General features: G+C 42.0%; 1 long non-coding RNA gene across 1 annotated transcript in view; it reads right to left on the reverse strand.

The window, feature by feature from the left end:
• Positions 1–5,008: 5,008 nt before the first annotated feature.
• The window catches only part of LOC125383471, a 29,949-nt gene continuing 28,264 nt past the window's right edge, over positions 5,009–6,693 (reverse strand). The window contains exon 3 of the long non-coding RNA XR_007222761.1: positions 5,009–5,073. This is a non-coding gene — a long non-coding RNA (uncharacterized LOC125383471). The remainder of the gene's footprint in view (positions 5,074–6,693) is intronic.

Consider the following 6,693-nt stretch of genomic DNA (forward strand, 5'->3'; position numbering starts at 1 on the left):
CTACATGGAGACCGAATCAATGGTGCCATGGATAGAGCGTCTACATGAAGACCGCCTACATGGTGTCGTGGATAGAGCGTCTACATGGAGACCGAATCAATGGTGTCATGGATAGAGCGTCTACATGAAGACCGCCTACATGGTGTCGTGGATAGAGTGTCTACATGAAGACCGCCTACATGGTGTCGTGGATAGAGTGTCTACATGGAGATCGAATCAATGGTGTCGTGGATAGAGCGTCTACATGAAGACCGCCTACATGGTGTCGTGGATAGAGTGTCTACATGGAGACCGAATCAATGGTGTCGTGGATAGAGCGTCTACATGAAGACTGCCTACATGGTGTCGTGGATAGAGTGTCTACATGGAGACCGCCTACATGGTGTCGTGGATAGAGCGTCTACATGAAGACCGCCTACATGGTGTCGTGGATAGAGTGTCTACATGGAGACCGAATCAATGGTGTCGTGGATAGAGCGTCTACATGGAGACCGAATCAATGGTGTCGTGGACAGAGTGTCTACATGGAGACCGCCTCCATGGTGTCGTGGATAGAGTGTCTACATGGAGACCGAATCAATGGTGTCGTGGATAGAGCGTCTACATGAAGACCGCCTACATGGTGTCGTGGATAGAGTGTCTACATGAAGACCGCCTACATGGTGTCGTGGATAGAGCGTCTACATGGAGACCTAATCAATGGTGTCGTGGACAGAGTGTCTACATGGAGACCGCCTCCATGGTGTCGTGGATAGAGAGTCTACATGAAGACCGCCTACATGGTGTCGTGGATAGAGTGTCTACATGGAGACCGAATCAATGGTGTCGTGGATAGAGTGTCTACATGAAGACCGCCTACATGGTGTCGTGGATAGAGTGTCTACATGGAGACCGAATCAATGGTGTCGTGGATAGAGCGTCTACATGAAGACCGCCTACATGGTGTCGTGGATAGAGCGTCTACATGAAGACCGCCTACATGGTGTCGTGGATAGAGCGTCTACATGGAGACCAAATCAATGGTGTCGTGGATAGAGCGTCTACATGAAGACTGCCTACATGGTGTCGTGGATAGAGTGTCTACATGAAGACCGCCTACATGGTGTCGTGGATAGAGTGTCTCCCTGGAGACCACCTGCGTGGGTATTGGATAGAGTGTCTACCTTGAGACCGCCTCCATGGGGTAGTGGATAGAGTGTCTGCATGGAGACCGCATAAATGGTGAGTGTCTGCCTGGAGACCACCTGCGTGGGTAGTGGGTAGTGGATAGAGTGTCTGCATGGAGACCGCCTCCATGGTGTCGTGGATAGAGTGTCTGCCTGGAGACAACCTACGTGGGTAGTGGATAGAGCGTCTGCCCGGATACCGCCTCCATGGGGTAGTGGATAGAGCGTCTGCCTGGAGACCGCCTCCATGGTGTCGTGGATAGTGTCTACATGAAGACCGCCTACATGGTGTCGTGGATAGAGTGTCTACATGGAGACCGAATCAATGGTGTCGTGGATAGAGCGTCTACATGAAGACCGCCTACATGGTGTCGTGGATAGAGTGTCTACATGAAGACTGCCTACATGGTGTCGTGGATAGAGTGTCTACATGGAGACCGAATCAATGGTGTCGTGGATAGAGCGTCTACATGAAGACCGCCTACATGGTGTCGTGGATAGAGTGTCTACATGAAGACTGCCTACATGGTGTCGTGGATAGAGTGTCTACATGGAGACCGAATCAATGGTGTCGTGGATAGAGCGTCTACATGAAGACCGCCTACATGGTGTCGTGGATAGAGTGTCTACATGGAGACCGCATCAATGGTGTAGTGTATACAGCGTCTGCTCAGAGAGGACTATTGACTTGAGTCAGTTTACTGTGTCTGGGTGGGGTATCCATGTTAAACTGTGGCATGGTATCTCAGTGAGCCAGCACAATAGAACCACATAAGTCCTGACTAGTACAAGAAGACACACTCACACGTGCATGCTTGACACTATACAAGTTGATAAGTTTGGAGGCAAAAGTCGTCCCCATTTCACCTCCCTCACTTTCGACCACTATCTTACTAAGAAGGAAAGGGCACAAACCCCAAGCCTGGTTCAAGTTTACAGAAGAAATATTGAAGGTCTTCCAGAGTAGTTCCAGAAACTCAACCTTCAAATACATGTAATGCACAAATAAGAAAAACAAATGTCAAAACCATTGTTGAAATTTTTGAAATTTTCTGAAATTGTGCAGTCTTAAATTTTGGACGACCAGTGAAACAGATGATTCTTTCATAATTATGTTGACGATGTCAGACACACTTTTTGATGTACCATAACACCATGTTTTTCAGTGTGGTTCCAGAAAATCAGCTTTCAGTTTGTTATGCAACTTAAGTTAGAATGCAAATTAAATTAAAAAGGACAACAGCCCCTGCATTACCACCGACTAAGTACAGTGTGCAGTGGATTAAGGGCACACTTACAGATCTTGGCCTGCCAGTTATCTTTGGGAGGTACACAATACTCTTTCAGTGTTTGGTGCAGGATGTTTGTTAGCTCACCTGACTGAAAGTCGAGTGAGCTGATGTCATGTCCTGTTTGTCCTACGTACATCATAAACATCGCAGAAACCAATGAAGCGGATACTTCAAATGCTTGTTCCACCTGGTCAACAGGTTGGAATCCAATTTTCAATGTGGTTGCCTGAGAAGCCTTCTTACAAAAGCTATTTATGGCCTTTACCTGGTCATTATGTTAATAATCTAGTCAGTACTTAGGACCCATGTTCTATATTTGCAACTTTTGTAAAAAAAATTACAATTAGGCTTAAAAAAAAAGAAAGAATTGGATCTCAGGCAGGCAATGGCTTTTGAAAATATAGTGTGGGCAGGTTTTTTTTTGTTTTTGGGGGGTTGTTCTAACTAGTATGTAACCAAATAAACAGTTGTGTATCCAAATAAACAGTTGTGTACAATCAACCTGGGAGAGGGCCTCCCTACATAAATGTTTTCCTTGATGAGTCAAAAACTAGAATACAGAATTTTACCACCGTTGGACTTGCAATATTTAAGGATATTATTTTTTTTTAAATGGAAATGAAAATGAAACATGTGGCGAACTTTTTGATGTCATTGATGATGCGGGCAGTGCCTGAGAACCAAGATTATTTTCTTTTTTAGCCTTATATATTTTCTATTTGGACCTGTGGCTCCAGTCAGTCAAACCCGCAAAAAGGAAAAAAGCTTGTGCAGTCACTGTGACCATGCACTCCACAGAAAATGGAGAAATCAAACAGACTAATCATAATTTAATACATTTTCAAGGTTTTTCAGTCCACATATTCACAATTCACAACTGAATCTCACACAGCACTATGCAGCTTATATCATCTCATGACCTTACACTATGACTGATGGACACTTGAAACCTACAGTCAACATGTCAAATATCACTTTCACTAACATACATTGGAAGTCAACATAATTATAGTCTGCGGTATCACAATCTTGCAAACGTGGATATTAACCTTCCAGTAAATGTGAATTTCAAGTGAACCATATGTTTTGTTTGTTGTTTAACGCCGCACTCAGCAATATTCCAGCTATATGACGGCGGTCTGTAAATGATTGAGTCTGGACCAGACAATCCAGTGATTGACAACAGGAGCACAATTGGGATACGATGACATGCATCAACCAAGTCAGTGAGCCTGACCACCCGATCCCGTTAGTCGCCTCTAACAACAAGCATAGTCACCTTTTACGGCAAGCATGGGTTGCTGAAGACCTATTCTACCCCGGATCTTCACGGGTCGTCCATCAAAGACTTGATTCGACAGCATATCTGTTTTCATCTTTATCTCTCATTTGTTTATGCCAACAGCAAAGAAATGAATAAGTCTTTGAATAATGTCCACTTTCAATGATAAGATGTCAGCTCTTGGACTTTTCCAAAGAAATCTTCTTCCTTTCTTTCTCAATCCACTTGTCCATATCCTGTGAAAAAAACACTCAATCAGTGACAAAAAATACAGTCTGTCTAACTGAGGTCACACATTTATATTTTGGGGTTACAGTATTTTTCTAACCAATCAATTTGACCTGCATCACTTCAGGTTTTCCTCCCACATTAAGCTGACAAACCATACTATAACTGGAATACTGTTAAAAGCAGCGTTAAACCCAACTCACTCACAATTGGGTTGGTCAAAATAAAAATAAATTTGTGTGCTTAATAGTTTTGGGTTTCATTTGGCATGAAGTTGTTTGGGTGGCAGTTGCCAGGTACTACATACAAAAACTATAATTTTTTAATATCAAACTAAACCAGCGGTCAGAGGAACAAACATTTCTATTTCATTTCATAATTGTGGTGTTCAGCTATGGTTGATGATAATTGAGAAAAATAAAAAAATTATTGGATTTCTTGTTCATTGGACATGTTGGATGAGCTGCCTCGTTTTCCTAGTCTAAACATCATGAGGGGGGCACAGGTGGCCCAGTCGTCTGAGGCGCCGGGATTCGCTGTGCAGAGTTGCATCCCTTGGGCACGCCAGAAACCTATGATTATGTTTCTAGGTTTGTCAGCACTATACCCATGCTCGTGGGTTTCGCTGAAGTGGTAAACGTCTGAGACCTGCATCACTTTGGGCTTTCCTCCCACATTAAGCTGACATGCCGCGATATAACTGGAATACTGTTAAAAGTGGCGTTAAACCCAACTCACTCACTCACTCACTAAACATCATGATGGTAATTTTGTTGGATATGACCACATGCCTTTAATAAGATCATATGCTGTGCCTCCAATAAATTTAAAACTATTCCTTTAGGACGTCTAACACCATGCCTTACCAAGCCTTACACTATGTATACCTACATCCAACGGCCGATACAGCAGGTGGACTGTCTGGGACCCAGCAAACATGGACAACATGGCTGCTGCTGTGAAGCGCAGATACCGGCCCCAGGTCACTCCAGCAGGCATGATGGGACGTCAGGAACCGGTACCGATGTGCAGCTGACCACCTAGGACGAGGCTTCCTCGAGCTCTAGGGCTTTTCTGATTGCTTGTTTCCTCTTGTACACAGAATCTGAAACCAACAGAACACTTTTCAGATATTCTTGCCCATACTAAGAATGAAAAAATATAGTTGATCCACTTGTCTCAAGCTAGGGTCTAGTCTTTCTTTTTGTCTAATAAAAGTCTAAATTCTACTGGAAATGAATAAAATGTTTGCAAATACTAGCAAAAACAGAAGCAACTCCAGATATCATTCCATATACTACACACCTTCACTCATGTCTTGAGGTGAAATGATACATGTATGTTTTTTTCTGCATCAATACAAGACAATGCACTTGCTAAAACAATGCTAAAATACACTACTCGTTTAAATGAATAAATTTTGAGTGTCTACACTGTCTAGATACAAATTTTGGAATATTGATACAAAATTGATAATTCACTGACATAGAAACATTTGCAGGTCACAGACGTTTACCAGATTGGTGAAACCCACAATCAATCGATCAATCAATGACACCACTAAGGAACACCAATGTCTAATGCAAGGAAGTCCTTTGCCTCCAGATACAAGGGCAAGTATAGTTAAAACATTTAATTCAGATTTTGTTAGATACAGATACATGAAGCCATTTTCTTAGGAGAAAAAAATCATAACATTCACAGAAAGTTCAAGTGTAAGGGATGAAATCACACGTTCTGTAATCGCCTTTCAAAACAAATATATTTTGGGGCATGGTCTAGAGCTACTGGCACAGCAGTGTGTGACAAATGTTTTCACTGGCTGATATGTAGACTTGGGTGCAGCATCCATCTTGTGATATACGGATACGTCAGGAAGCGGTCAGCCACAACTCAAACATCAGTCAAGAGCAAATTTGAGGATGAATGGGTTCTTATTTACATTCGGAATAGATTGATATAAGTTCATTTCAAGATGCAGAAACAAGACATGCTCGTCTGAATACTTTGCTCACTTGTGTGCTGTAAATGTAGAAGTATCAACAATGACCATGACAGGGCTGTACATGTTCACTAAACTGTCATATCATACCAGAGATAGAAATGAACACAGGACCATGTAACAATAAAAATATAAAAAAGTTGCATAAAAAGGCCAAAAGGTCCATGATTTTTTTTGCGACTTTTTATATATTTTTATTGTTACATGGTCCTGTGCTTGGAATCTTCACGATCTCAGCCTCTAGACCTCTTGATATAAGGTTAAATGTCTTAGATTACATGTGTATTCCAACTGAATTGCAACTTTAATTGAGATGCAAAGTTTTGCGCCCAATAAAGTATATAATCGCGCCAATTATTCAGGCAGTGTTAAGTTTGACCTTCAAAATCACTTTCATCATGTGATCGAAAATTGAACAAATTGTTCTACTTACAAAAGTTTACTTCTCCAACTTGCCAATGGATCATTGAAAATTCAACAGTAGCTCCAAGTATAAAAAAGCAAGGAAGGAATCTATAAATGCCAAAAAGTCGCTTTCCGGGCCATTTGTCTATAAAAGATCGAATAAATCTATCAGTTGACATTGTTACATTATGTAAACATGGATTTCGTGCATGGCTACATGGGCGCGGCCATTTTCTTTTTCAACGCATGCGCAAAGGGAGTAATGGCGATTTACTGTTTTGTAAAGCTATACATGATTGGATCCTTTGTAATCCTTGT

Source organism: Haliotis rufescens, unplaced genomic scaffold (assembly GCF_023055435.1).
Source record: "Haliotis rufescens isolate VD_foot unplaced genomic scaffold, xgHalRufe1.0.p SCAF_23, whole genome shotgun sequence".
In the NCBI taxonomy this organism is placed as follows: Eukaryota; Metazoa; Mollusca; class Gastropoda; order Lepetellida; family Haliotidae; genus Haliotis; species Haliotis rufescens.